Genomic DNA, 16,215 nt, shown 5'->3' with positions numbered 1-16,215 from the left:
ATCAGTATGGAAACTGTGTGACGACATTGGAGGTAACTTAACATATTTGTGATGCCCAACAGCGAGGGTCATCAGCCTTAGGAAGAATATAGCTCCTATGTGACGACATTCCAAGAAGCTTACCACATTTGTGATACCCTACCATGAAGGTCGTCAGCCTTATGCAGCAGCCAGCTCCTGTGCGATGACATTTGTGGTAGCTTGCCACATTTGTGACACCCTACCACGAAGGTCGTCAGCCATAGGCAGAAACCAGCTCCTAAGTGATGAATTTCATGGTAGCTTACCACATTTTTGATGCCCTACCATGAAGGTCATTAGACTTAGGCAGAAACCATTATTTCCAGCTGTTGTGTAATGACATTTTTGATGCCTTACCACATTTTTGACTTCTTGTCACAAATGTTGTCAGCTACTATTTTCAGCAACTGGGAATTTATTTCTTAAGGATATTTGGTGTTTTCCCTTCACTTCCCACGACTTATAAACCTAAAATGGCATAATTTTTCCCATTTTTCTTCAGTTTAGCATCTTAAAAACCCTCTCTTACGCTCTCAACCATAAGATAGGGTTTCCATCAAACTCATCACTCAAAATCAAGATTCAACCCTTTTTTCAAGAAAATCAAGAACTAAGTTTTCCAATCCAAGAACTTTCCAGAAAATCATCAAGGTTTCCTTTCTATGGTATGTGTGTGTTCATTCATGGAGTCTTTTCGTCCATGAAGTTCAAGAACCCTTTTCTAAAACTATATATTATGGTTTTCATGTTATTAATGGATTGTTGATCATGTTTATTTGTTGAATGGTGCCAAGATAGAATCTTTATGTGTTATTATGAATCTATGACATCATATGAGTTGAAAACATGTAAGTTTGATTATTTATGATGAGTAATTGTATGATTTACACCTATTCCTAAGTGGTGCATGAAAGGTGTTTGATAAAATACCAAAGATACTAGAAATCATGCATTGTAGTTCAATTGTGACTAAGGAAAGGATTCATAACAGGCCTCTATGATTCTATGTCATCCATGTGGATAATGTGTTATGAACACTGTTGGACTACTTATGAAGTAGTCTTATGGAATCAAGCTATGCATACTTGCAAAACCCACTTATTAACAAGATGTAGAATACCCCTGTACTTCCTGAAATTCCCTAAGCTATGATATTATGGATTGTGGTTGTAATATGTAATGGGCATGATATTGTAAGCTATGCAAGTTTATACATATTGTATAAAATTCCCTTTCATGAAATAGATCGCTGAGAACCATCCTTAATATGAAATCCCTTATTTATGATATTGTGGATAATGGACTCTACTCTTATGATCAAGTCAGTCATATGTGTCAGTTTCCTTCCATCGAGTCCTGGGGGTACTTTTACCCGAACAATATAGCTATGTGCCTAGAGCCATTTCATGTTTTCATGATACTCTCAGTCAAGCCATGATCTATAGAAATCAATCAGTCATGTGACTCAGGAAAACTCAGTAATCTTAGTAGTTCAGTATTCTCAGTAATCTCAGTGCTCAGTAACCTCAGTAATCACTGTAAATCTCAGTAACTTCAGTACTCTCAACCAGTCCTCAGAACTCAGTACACTCCGGCAGTCATCGAAATCCAGTGAACTCATTTTTAGCTCCACTAAACAATACCACTATTTTTAGTTCAGTTAATCAGTATCAGTTTAGCAAATTAGTTCAGTTTATTTATTTAGTTCAGCCCAGTTTTTTAGTTCACTATCTTTCATATGGGAGTAGAATTCAGCACCGAGCAAACCTAGGGATAGGGGCTCACCCACTAGAATATGACTGAGATCCCTAGAAGCAATCCCTAAGTTCTAGAACTACGTTGCCAACATAGGTAAGAGATGTCACTCATTTGATAGGACTGATATACTCAGGGGTCAACCGTTAGCCTATTTATATGTATAGGACTGATCCTAGGAGTCAGGGCAGAGATTGAACCCTAGTCAACTTAGCTTGGGGCATGACAGTTAGATGAACACATCCCACAGTTTCAGCTACAGATTCAGGACTGTCAGATATAGTCAACTCAACTTAGTAGTACAGATTCAGTACTGTTAGATACAGTCAATTTATATCATTGTAAATAGTCTTCAAAAGGACCTATTAGCTAGGACTGATCTCAACTATGATTAATCAGTATCAGAATCATTAGATTTAAACATAACCCACTAGATAGGACTGATCTCAGACTATGTCAAATCATCCTTATTATTAGTATACTCATGATCACCCGCTAGATAGGACTGATCTCAGATTTAGTTACTCTAATTAAAACAGAATTCAGATAGTTCCATCAGAACTTAGACTGTTAGATTAATTCTCTTAGTATCACTTATATTGGTTAGGCAGATCATCACAGTTATATCAGTTATATCAATTTTTCGAACTCATGTATCAGTCATATCAGTTATTAGAATTTATGATATCAGTATTTAGGTTCAGGACGGTTAGACACAGTCAACTAGACCAGTTCTTCATAATTTGAACTGTTAGAAATAGTCATTCATCTATTCAGTTTCTCACTATCAGTACACTCATGTTGTCAGTATTCAGACCGGTGACTCAGTATCTCCACGAGTTCAGTTACAGTTATGTATGCATGTATGTATTCTCATGTTTATATTAGTCAGTATTGTTCATGCATATAACCCTTTGCATTTAGCCTACCTCACTCATATACTTAGTACTCAGACGTACTAACGTATTTTCACTATAGTTCTTTCTCTTATGCTACACCATAGGTTCAGAGGCACGAGCTCCAGATCAGCAGTAGCATTCCAGTGTTCATAATTTGCAGTGAGTCCTTCTCATTTGAGGATAATATGATTATTGCTTTATTTTCTATTTTAGTTTAGTTGCTAGATGTAGTTAGTTTAGGACATGTCCCATCAACTTCTTATTCAGACAGTTTAGAAGCTTTCTAGACTATAGCATGTCAGACAGTTATTTTGGATTTGTTTGGTATTGTTATACCATTTTCAGATATTGTCTTATCAGATGTTTATGCAGATTTGAAACTTATGGCCATTCAGTACATGTTTCCATATTTTTATGTTAATTATGCAGTGTATATATATAGATATCAGTCATGGGTTAGCTTGTGGTTTAAAAAATTAGGGTGTCACAAACTTGGTATAAGAGCCTAAGTTTCAATAGAGTCCTAGGAAGTCTTAAAGCTGCATCAAGTAGATTCTTGTATATGCGTGTGTTGTGCAACACATTTATCTACAGAAGGCTATGAGATGTTTTAGGAAAAGTTTTCCTTCTTTCAGTATTCTTATCGTACCAGCGAGCATAATCTCAGTCAAATCCATTTCTCCTTTTCTTCTATAGACATGCCTCCTAAAAAAAGAAATGGGAATCAGTTAGCCCCTCAGCCCAAAGACCCTTTGGGCGATCATGTTTCTCATGCGGAGTTCAGGGCTGCATTTACAACTCTTTCTTAGTCAGTTGCTGCCCAGAATGAACAAACAACTATTGTTCTAGCCAACCTAGTGGCCAATTTTGCTGCAGCTATAATTCAGGACTTCACTCGAATGAATCCTCCTTCCTTCACAGAGTCTAAGTCAGATGAGGACCCATAGGAATTCCTAGATCTGGTTCAGAAGGTGACAGATATTATGGGGGTTACTACTGTTCAGAGTGCCGAGTTAGCCGCATACAAATTATAGGATGTCGCTCATACTTAGTACAAGAAGTAGAAGTGAAAAAGGTTAGATGATGCAGGCCTTATAGAGTGGGAGGAGTTTGCCTCTACTTTCCTAGATAGATTCTTTCCGGTAGAGCTTAGAGAAGCTAAGGTACTAGAGTTCATCAACCCCAGGTAAGGTTGTATGAAGGTAAAGGAGTATTCTCTTAAGTTTACTCAATTAGCTAGATATGCCCCTCATGTGGTTGAAGACAATAGAGCTAAGATGAGTAAGTTCGTGTCAGGGGTGAATGATAGTATGGTAAACGAGTGCAGATCTGCCATGTTGAATAGTGATATGACTTTAGCCAGAATTATGATACATGATAAACAAATAGAGGAGCAGAAGATTAAGATGAGAGAGAGACAGAGTAAGAGAGCAAGGACAGGTAGTTTCAGCTTTGCTTAGCCTAAGTCAAAGGGTGGTAACTGTTCTTAGCATAGTCAAAATTTTTTTGTCCCAACTTTATCCTCAGCAAGTGTACCGGCACCTATGTCCAGAAATAACTGTTATGATGGAGCTCCAGGCTCTGAGGCCCGGGGTAGTGATAATCGAGGTCTTACTTATCCGCCTTACAAAGAGTGTGGTAAGAATCATCTAGGTACAAGTATGGCTGGCAGTGATGTATCCTTTGGGTGTGGCAAGCCTGGCCATCGGATGTGAGAGTGCAGAGTTCTAGTACAGAGGTGTAAGGAGTTGCGTCAGCAAGGTACCAATAGTGGTGAGCGTCAGAATAGTCTTGATATACTCCAGACCCGTCCTAATCCAGAAAGTTTCCCTGACTTAGATTCGGGTATATTACCAGTCTTTCATGTTCATAGTATGCATTGTTAGATCTTTTTCTCTCATTCGAGCATATGTTTCAGTATGAGTTAGCTAGTAAAGCCTGCAAGTCAGTTTAGCAATCGAGCAGTTAGATTCTTATAGATTGTTTTCTCATCCTTGCATCTATTCATGCTATCCAAAATCTCAATGAAAGTAATTATTTCAAGGTAGAACCTCCTAGTAGTAGCAAGTTCAGTTCATCTCATGCATCATGCATTAGTTTTAGACTCCCGAAGTTTAGTTATAATCTAGTTCGTACATGCCCTGTGCATCACCCAATATCAGAATTCATGATATCAGTAATCAGCTTCAGGACGGTCAGACACATCAACTAGACCAGTTCTTCATAATTCGAACTGTTAGAAATAGTCATTCACCTATTTGGTATCTCAGTATCAGTAAACTCATGTTGTCAGTCCAAACTCAGTAGTCAGTATCTCCATGAGTTTAGTTACAATTATGTATGCATGTACGTATTCTCACTTTCATATTAGTTAGCATTGTTCATGCATATAACCCTTTGCATTTAGCCTTCCTCACTCGTATACTTAGTACATTCGAACGTATTGACTTATTTGTGCTATGGTGCTTTCTCTTATGTTACACCATAGGTTTAGAGCCACGAGCTCTAGATCAACAGTAGCATTCCTATGTTCACAGTTTGCAGTGAGTCCTTTTCCTTCATGGATGATATGATTATTGATTCATTTGCTATTTTAGTTCAGTTGCTAAATGGAGTTAGTTGGGGACATGTCCCATCAACTCCTTATTCAGATAGTTTAGAGGATTTCCAGACTTTAGCATGTCAGACAGTTATTTTAGATTTGTTTTTGTATTGTTATACAATTTTCAGACATTGTCTTATCAGATGTTTATTCAGATTTGAACCTTATGGCTATTAAGTACATGTTTCCACATTTTCATGTTATATTATGCAGTAAAAAGGCATAGATATCAATCATGGGTTAGCTTGTGGTCCTTTGGGGTCATGAGCACCATGTAGCATTCCGATTCAGAAAATCGGGCTGTTAAACAAAGTGTACCACATCTCTCTTTATATTGTCCCACTATTAAAGCTGCCTTAAGTATCTATACTTATTTACCTCACCTCAATAAATAGAATATATAAAGCTATAAGCCTTATGCATCATCGGCTAAATCAAGTCATCAAGTCGTAGGATACAAATATGACCTTGAAATATCAAGATACCCATGGAATCTATGGTGTGTCTCCCAGACTGATCACTCACTACCTGATCATGGAGAAGGCACAACTTATTATCCTCAAAGTGATGATCTAAAATCTTTTCAAATAGGGAGTACCTCGCCTCCACACATGCCAAAATCCTCACGGGATTTGAAATATCAAGGCCAACCATCAAATTGGCAAAGGACAGGATGTCCCATGCCAAAGGCATCTGAGAAACTGATATACATGCCAAACTACCCATTCTCAATACCTTCCGACTCAAGTCATCATCCACCATATTCATCTTACCCGGATGACATAAGATGGAAATAACATAGTCCTTTAGTAGCTCCATCCACCTTCAATGGAGTGTATTAAGCTCTCGCTGAGTCATAAAATGTTGAAGACTATGATGATCGGTGAAAATCTCACAATGCACACCATATAAGTAATGCCTCCAAATCTTGAGCGCAAAAACTACCGCTGCCAACTCTAAATCAGGAGTAGGGTAGTCGTGCTCATGAACATTAATCTATCTAAAAGCATAGGCAATGACACGACCCTTCTGTAGCAAAACACATCCAAGACCAACACCAGATGCATCAGAAAATATTGTGAATCCCTCTCCCTTATCTGGAGAGGTTAATAACGGGGTTGAAGTGAGACAATATTTGAAATTTACAAATCTCAATTCACACTCATCGAACTATTAGAAAAGAACTTTATTCGTAGTAAATCTATTCATAAGGGCTGATATGGTTGAAAATTTTTCAACAAAGCACCTATAATAACCAGCTAAACTAATAAAACTACGAACCTCAGTCAGAGATGTAGGCCTGGCCGAATTATGAATCGCTAAAATATTAGTCGGGTCTAACATAATACACTCCTTGGAAACCACAAGTCCAACAAATAACATTGAGTCAAGCAAAAACTCTAACTTGGAGAACTTTTCATAAAGTACATGCTCTTGCAAGACCTGGAGCATAATTCTCAAGTGTTGCACATACTCCTTACTACTCTTAAAATATAAAAGAATATCATTGATGAACAACATAACAAATGAGTCTAGATACTGTTTGAATACATGGTTCATCAATTCCATAAACGTAGTTGAGCATTAGTCAGCCCAAAAGACATAAATAAGAACTCATAGTGACCGTAACGGGTCCCAAAGGATATCTTTGGGATACTATCAAACCAAATCATCAACGGATGATAACCGGACCTTAAATCTATCTTAAAAAATACAACTGTACCTAAATTTGGTCGAATGAATAATCAATACAAGGAATAGGATAATGGTTTTTCACTATCACCTTGTTAAGCATGCCATCTATAATCAATACACATATATTTCAAACCATCCTTCTTCTTTATAAACACATTAGGGGCTACCCACAGGGACACACTTAGTGTAATGAGACCTTGACAAAGAAGATCATCGAGTTGGGATTTCAGCTTCTTAAGCTTAGCAGAAGCCATATGGTGAGGTGCCATAGAATTAGGTTTGGTGCCAGGCTCAAGGTTTATAGAAAATTCAATCTCACAGTTAGGGAAAATATTAGGAAGATCGATAGAAAACACTTTAGGAAACTCAGACATAATAGGAATAGAGTCATGCGTCAGGCTCTCTACATGGGTATCACATGCATAGGTGAGATAAGACTCGTAAGCCCTAGATATAACCTATCAGGCACAAACATAAGAAATAATCCCTGTCCGCTCTTGATATAACTTAAGCATGATCTAACTTATGGCATCCCAAAATCACACAATTAACTACAACATCAGATGTATTAGCCTCAGGTTTAGCAAATACTGCACATAACTAACCACGACCACTACCTAGTTGGGTACTTAATTGGCCTCCTATCTTATCTGGTTGAGTACTACCTCAACCGCACTGGTAACCACCCCTACAACCTTGGAAACCATCTCTACCTAAAATTTTACTGCCCTAATGAGAGTAGCTCCCTGGGATAAAACAATCATTGCCCCATGACTAGGGCATTCTTAAGAAAAATAATCGAGAAGTCCATAAGTAAAATAAAAATCACGAGCAAAACCAGATCTAATAGATTCAGCTGATCCAGCATAGCTACCATGCCTAGAATGGCCTAAAGATGAACATCTCAAGGATTGATCACCGCCATTACTAGGGCATCCAGTAGTAACAAACTAACACCCATCTGTGGTTTTAAGAGCTTCCTGAACAGGTCAACACGTCTAACTATGAGGCCAAAAAGATGGACATAGAGAATATCCAACATAAGAAATACACCCTCTAAATCGAGAAGTACTATGAATCCTAGAAAATCTATAATGAAACTTGGTCATCTTTTCACGACCCTAACAATGTATGTCCTCCATCACTCTAACATAATCAGAAACCTCAACCAAAGTCTTGCCCGCAACAACCAAACTCTGAGTAGCCATCCAAATAGGAAGTCTTAATCCTCGCACAAAGCATCATACTCTCTCATACTCTATATCTATGATAGAAGTTACATACCTAGAAAAATCATGGAAACAAACCTCATGCTCAGCGACTGTCATCGAACCCTAGTATAATCTAGAGAACTTATCTCTTAAATGATCTGTAACACCCCAATTTTCTGAACCGAAATGCTACACGGTGATCATGACCCTGAAGGACCACAACCAAACCCATGACTGATATCTGTACTTGTATACTACATAATATATCATAAAATATGGAAACATAAACATGAAAGGCCATAAGGTTCGAACTAAATAAATATCTAATAAGATATTATCTAAAAATAATGTAACAATATCAAAACAAATCTAAAATAACTGTCTGACATGCAATAGTCTAGAAAGCCTCTAAACTGTTTAAATAAGGAGTTGATGGGATATGTCCCCAACTAACTCCATCTAGTAACTGAACAAAAATAGCAAGTAAAGCAATAATCATATCATCCTCGAATAAAAAAGACTCACTGCAAACTCTGAACATTGGAATGCTACTGCTAATTTAGAGCTCGTGCCTTTGAACGTATGGTGTAACAGAGAAAGCACCATAGCGCAAATGTGTCAGTAAGTCTGAACGTACTGAGTATACGAGTGAGGTAGGATAAACGTAAACGGTTTTATGCATGAAAAATGCTGACTAATATGAACGTGAGAATACATACATGCATACATAACTGTAACTAAACTCGTGGAGATACTGACTACTAAGTCTGAATACTAACAACATGAGTGTATAGATACTGAGATACTGAATAGATGAAAGACTATTTGTAACATTTCAAATTATAAAGAACTAGCCTGGTTGACTATACCTAATAGTCCTGAAGCTGAATACTGATATCATGAATTCCGATAATTGATATGACTGATACATAAGTTTACAAAACTAATATAACTGATATAACTATGATGATCAGCCTAACCGATGTAACTAATACTGAGTGACTACATCTGACAGTGTAAGTTCGAATAGAAGTTTTTGAGTTCTAATCTACTTAGAGTAACTAAATCTGAGATCAGTCCTATCTAGTGGGTGATCATGAGTATACTGTTAATAAGGATGATTTAACTTAGTTCGAGATTAGTCCTATTTAGTGGGTGGTCCTTAAATCTAATGATTCTAATAATGATTAATCAAAGTTGAGATCAGTCCTAGCTAATGGGTGATCTTGAAGTCTATTTACAATGATAAGCATTGACTGTATCTAACAGTAATAAATCTATACTACTGAACTGAGTTGACTGTATTTGAATGTCCTAAATCTGTAATTGAAATTGTGGGATATATTCATCTAACCGACATGCCCCCATTTAAGCTGACTGGGGTCTAATCTCTGCCCTGACTGGAGAGGTGTCAGTACCGTGCCACCGGTAAATACATCTGCTATAGAGTAAGTCCTAATCTAGTGGGTGACTCCTAGGATCAGTCCTATACATATAAATATGCTAAGGGGAAACCCCTGAGTATGCTAGTCCTATCTAACGGGTGACATCTCATACCTACACTAGCAACAAATTTCTATAACTTAGGGATAGCTTCTAGGGATCTCAGTCCTTTTCTAGTAGGTGAGCCCCAATCCCTAGGTTTGCTCGGTGCTGAATCATACTCCCATCTGAAAGACACTAAAGTGAATAATTGGGCTGAACTAAATAACCTAACTGAACTGATTTGTTGAACTGATACTAGTGGTATTGTTTAGCAGAGCTAAACTTTGTTTACTGGATTTTGATGACTAAAGTAATTTACTGAGTTTTAAGGACTAGTTGAGCGTACTGAAGTTACTGAGATTGGTTGTGAATACTGAAGTTATAGACTGAGTACCGAGATCACTGAGATTACTGAACTACTGAGACTAATGAGATTTCTGAGTTTTCTTGAGTCACATGACTGATTGAATTCTATAGATCAAAGCTTAACTGAGAGTATCGTGATAATATGATATAGCTCTAGGCATACAGCTATATTTTTTGGGTACAAATACCTCTAGTACTCGATGGAAGGAAACTAACACAACAGTACTAACTTGATCATAAGATTGGAGTGCAGAATTCACATTGTCATAAGTAGGGGATATTATACTTCATGTAGTTCTTTAACATCTTAAGCATGGTACGGAGTGAATGGATATATTTCATGTACATATAGTATATCACCATTATCATACATGCTTTATACCACAACAATAGCAACACATCAATAGTATGGAATTTATATTGATGTATATAGCTAACATGGACTTGTTTATCAAACACGTTACATGCATAATATTGAGCATAGGTGTACTTAACAAATTTAGAAATCTTGAACCAACCAAATTCATGGGTTTCCAACTAACCTATTCACATGATTAATGAAAAACAGATCAACATTCAATAGTGAATCCAAACAACAATCATCAACATGAATATAGTCGTAAAACTCAATGGATGAAAGGGACCCATGGATGAATACTACGCATACTTTAGAAAAGAAACCTTGATTATTTTCTTGAGAATTCTTGGATTGGGAAACTTAATTATTGATTATCTTAGAAAAAGGCCTGAATCTTGCTTTTAAGATATGAGTTGGATGGAAACCCTAATCTTATGGTTGAGAGCATAATAGAGGGTTTTTGAGATACTTAACTAAAGAAAAATGGGAAAAATTATGCCTCTGTAGGGTTATAAGTTGTGGAAAGTGAAGGGAAAAGACCAAAATACCCTTATGAAATAAATTCCCTATTGCTGAAAATAATAGCTGACGACATTTGTGACAAGGAGTCAAAAATATTGTAAGCAGTCAAAAATAACATCACACAGAAGGTGGATTCTGCCTAAGGCTAATGACATTTGTTACATGGTTTCAAAAATATGGTAACCCATCAAAAATGTCATGAAATAGAATCTGGATTCTGCTTAAGGCTGACGACCTTCACGGTAGGGCGTCACAAATGTGGTAAGCTACCACGAATGTCGTCACTTAGGTGCTGGTTTCTGCCAAACGCTGACGACCTTCAAGGTAGGGCATCACAAATGTGATAAGCTACCACTAATTTCATCACTTAGGAGCTGGTTTCTCCCTAAGTTTGACGACCTTTGTGATAGGGCATCACAAATATGGTAAGCTACCACGAATGTCATCACATTGTTTCCAGCCTGACATGCTGGAGTAAAATAGGAATAAATCTTTGCTCCGATATTGGATTTAGGAAAAATTGATATCGTTGGAAAGATCATTCAATTATCTATCTGTTAATAGGTCATGAACTCAAAAATTTCAAATATAATGAGAGATATGCTCGTTTGAAGATGACTATACAAATATCCTTCTCAAGAATTCAATCGGTAAGGCATGTTTTGATTTGTCTGATAGCTAGGAGTTATTTGAAGCCTTAATATACATCTAAATTACTCATAAAACTATAAAATAACCATGATGTACTATGAATGATCATTGTACATGGATCTAATATTGGTTTGGATTTTTTAGGGTATTACAATATCTCCCTTTTGGAAACATTCGTCCTCAAATGATGACTTCTTGAGAGGGGAGAAAAGATTAAATGACACATATATAGCATGACTAAATTATCATGATTTCATGGCTGACATGACTAAAAACTGAGCATATCATGCTGTACATGCATATCTGATATATCGGTAGCTCATTTATTAATGTTGTACTAAGTGTTTCAATAAACTGAAAATGCATATCTGATAAGTTGAATCCATGCATATCTGATGCATGATTATATAACAGATATGATACGTGAATGCATGACTAAAAGTATTGATAAGCTGACCATACATATCTGATGCGTGAATACATTACTAAACTGACTCACAAACATGTTACTGAACATGCAATGGTAAAGGCACTAATATTGAACTGAAACATTAGAACATGACTAATTCTGCTACATGACATATGGACTAAACATCATGAACTGAATTGAACCTCTGAATACTTGACTTACATCTGAGGTTTAACTTGAAGGTCAACTTATGAGTAACCTTTATTCTAGACTGAATTCGTTATGCAAGGGGAAATTGAAGGATCTAAGGCATGAGAGCGTTAAGAGAAATTGGGGTATCTCCCCCTTGGGATGCTATGTCCCTCTAAGAACACTTACCTTCGGAGATACTGGGTGATCTACAGGGCATCTACGAAATAGATTATAACTGAACTTTGGGAGTCTAAATCTAATGCATGATGAATGAGATAAACAAAACTTGATACTACTAGGAGGTTCTACCTTGAAATAGTTACTTTCTCTTAAATTTTGGATAACATGAAAAGATGAAAGGATGAGAAAACAAGCTATAAAAAAATCTAACTGCTCGATTGCTAAACTGACTTGCTGGCTTTACTAGCTAACTGATACTGGAACATATGGTAGAATGATAGAAAAAGATCTAACAATGCATACTATGAACTTAAAAGACTGGTAACATACCCGAATCTAAGTCAGGGAAACTTTCTGGATTAGGATGGGTCTGGAGTACAAAAAGTTTATTTTGAAGCTGACCACTATTGGTACCTTACTGACGCAACTCTTTACCCGTCTGTGCTAGAACTCTGCACTCTCGCATCTTGTGGCCTGACTTACCATACCCAAAGCATATATCACTGCCTGCCATACATGGACCTAGATGATTCTTACCACACTCTTTGCAAAACGGATAAGTAAGACCTTTATTTTCAGCACCTTAGGCCTTAGAGCCTGGCGCTCTATCATAACGGTGGTGGTACACTAGCTGGGGATAGAGCTAGGACTAAAAATTTCTAACTATGCTAAGAACAGTTACCACCATGTGACTTAGGCTGACCAAAGCTGAAACTACTAGTCCTTGCTTTCTTACTCTGTCTCTCTCTCATCCTAATCTTCTGCACCTCTATTTGTTGATCATGTGTCATAAGTCAGGCTAGAGTCATATCACTATTAAATATGACAGATCTACCCTTGATTACCATACTATCATTCACCCCCAAAACAAACTTACTCATCTTAGCTCTACCGTCTGCAACCATTTGAGCGGCATATCTGGCTAATTAAGTAAAGTTGAGAGAATACTCCTTTACCGTCATACTGCCCTACCTAAGGTTGATGAACTCTAGTACCTTAGCTTCTCTAAGATCTAGTGGAAAGAATCTATCTAGGAAAGAGAGGAAAATTCATCCCACTCTATAGGGCCTACATCATCTAACCTTTCTTACTTTCACTGTTTGTAGCAAGTATGAGCGACATCCTATAATTAGTATATGGCTAACTCAGCATTCTGAACAGTAGTAACCCCCATAACATCTATCACCTTCTGAACCTAATCTAGGAATTCCGGTGGGTCCTCAGCTGACTTAGACCCTATGAAGAAAGGAGGATTCATTCGGCTGAAGTCCCAAATTCTAGCTGCAACTGAATCGGCCACTGGGTTGGCAAGAATAAAAGTTGGTCGCTCATTTTGGGCAGCAAATTAATGAGAAAGAGTGGTGAATGTAGCCCTGAAATCCGCATGAGAAACATGATTGCCCAAAGGATATTCAGGCTGAAGGGCTGACTAATTCCCATTTCTTCTTTTACAAGGCATGTCTGTAGAAGAAATGGAGAAATAGATTAGACTGAGATTACGCTTACTAGCATGACATGGATACTGAAAGAAAGGAAACTATTCCAAAAACATCCCATAGCCTCTTGCACATAAGTGTGGTGCACAATACATGCATGTATAAGACTATACTAGATACAGCTATCAGACTTCCAAGGACTCTATTGAACCTTAGGATCTAAAACCAAGTTTGTAACACCCCGATTTTCTGAACCAAAATGCTACACGGTGTTCATGACCCCAAAGGACCACAAGCTAACCTATCACTAATATCTATACCTATATACTGGATAATATATCATAAAATGCAGAAACATGAACATGAAAGGACATAAGGTTCGAACTGAATGAACATCTGAAAGATAATGTCTGAAAATAGTGTAACAATACAAAAACAAATCTTAAAATAACTGTCTGATATGCTATATTTTGGTAAGCCTCTAATCTGTCTGAATAAGGAGTTGATGGGACATGTCCCCAACTAACTCCATCTAGCAACTGAAATAAAATAACAAATGAAGCAATAATCATATCGTCCTCAAATGAAAAAGAGTTACTACAAACTCTGAACACTGGAATGCTACTACTGATCTTGAGCTCATGCCTCTGAACCTATGGTGTAACATAAGAGAAATCACCATAGCGCAAATGTGTCTGTACGCCTGAATATACTGAGTATAAGAGTGAGGTAGGCAAAATGCAAAGGGTTACATGCATGAACAAAGATGACTAATATAAATGTGAGAATACATATATCCATATATAACTATAACTGAACTTATGGAGATACTGACTACTGAGTCTGAATACTGACCACATGAGTGTATCAATACTACGATACTGAAAAGATGAATGACTATTTTTGACTGTTAAAATTATGAAGAACTGGTCTGGTTAACTGTGTCTGACAGTCCTAAAGCTGAATACTGATATCATGAATTCTGATATTTTATATGGCTAAGACATGAGTTCAGAAAACTTACATAACTGATATAACTGTGATGATCATCCTAACCGATGTAACTAATACTAAGCAGCTGTATTTGAGAGTCTAAGTTCGGATGGAACTGTCTGAGTTTTGTTCTACATGGAGAAACTAAATCTGATATCAGTCCTATCGAGCGGGTGATCATGAGTATACTGATAATAAGGATGATTTGACTTAGTCTGAGATCAGTCCTATCTAGCGGGTGATCTTTAAATCTAATAATTCTGATACTATTCAATCATAGGTAAGATTAGTCCTAGCTAATGGGTGATCTTGAAGTGTATTTACAATGATAAGCATTGACTGTATCTAATAGTACTGAATCTGTTCTACTGAACTGAGTTGACTGCATCAGACAGTCCTGAATCTATAACTGAAATAGTGGGATGTGTACATCTAATTGAAATGCCCCAAGCTAAGCTGACTGGGGTCCAATCTCTTCCCTGAATGGAAAGGTCTCAGTACTGTGCCACCAGTAAAGACGTCTGCTGTGGAGTCAGTCCTAATCTAACGGGTGACTCCTGTGATTAGTCCTATACATATAAATGTGCTAACGGGTGACCCCTGAGTATGCCAGTCCTATCTAACGAGTGACATCTCGTTCCTACACTGGCAACGTAGTTCGGGAACTTAGGGATTACTTCTAGGTATCTCAATCATATTCTTGTGGGTGAGCCCCCATCCCTAGGTTCGCTCGATGCTGAATCCTACTCTCATCTTAAAAACACTAAACAGAATAACTGGGTGAACTAAATAACTTAACTAAACTGATTTACTGAACTGATACTGATTAACTAGACTTATACTAGTGGTATTGTTTAGCGGAGCTAAACTAAGTTTACTAGATTCAGATGACTGATAGAATGTATTGAGTTCTGAGTACTGGTTGAGAGTACTGAAGTTACTGATATTGACTGTGAATACTGAAGTTACATACTGAGTACTGAGATCACTGAGATTACTGAACTACTGAGACTACTGAGATTTCTGAGTTTTCCTGAGTCACCTGATAGAGTGAATTCTATAGATAATGGATTAACTAAGAGTACCGTGATAACATGACATGGATCTAGGCACACAACAATATTTTTCGGGTATGAATACCCCTAGCAGTCGATGGAAAAAAATAGACAGAACATGACTGACTTGATCATAAGATTGGAGTCCACAATTCACATTGTCATAAGTAGGGGATATTATACTTCATGTAGTTCTTCAACATCTTAAGCATGGTAGGGAATGCATGGATATATTTCATGTAAATATAGTATATCTCCATTATCATACATGCTTCATACCACAACAATATCAACACATCAATAGCAAGGAATTTATATTGAAGTATATAGCTAACATGGACTTGTCATTTAGATATCATGGAACCATGTAAACATGAATTTCTAG

Source organism: Capsicum annuum, chromosome 6 (genome assembly GCF_002878395.1).
Source record: "Capsicum annuum cultivar UCD-10X-F1 chromosome 6, UCD10Xv1.1, whole genome shotgun sequence".
In the NCBI taxonomy this organism is placed as follows: domain Eukaryota; kingdom Viridiplantae; phylum Streptophyta; class Magnoliopsida; order Solanales; family Solanaceae; genus Capsicum; species Capsicum annuum.
This window is presented reverse-complemented; position numbering follows the sequence as displayed.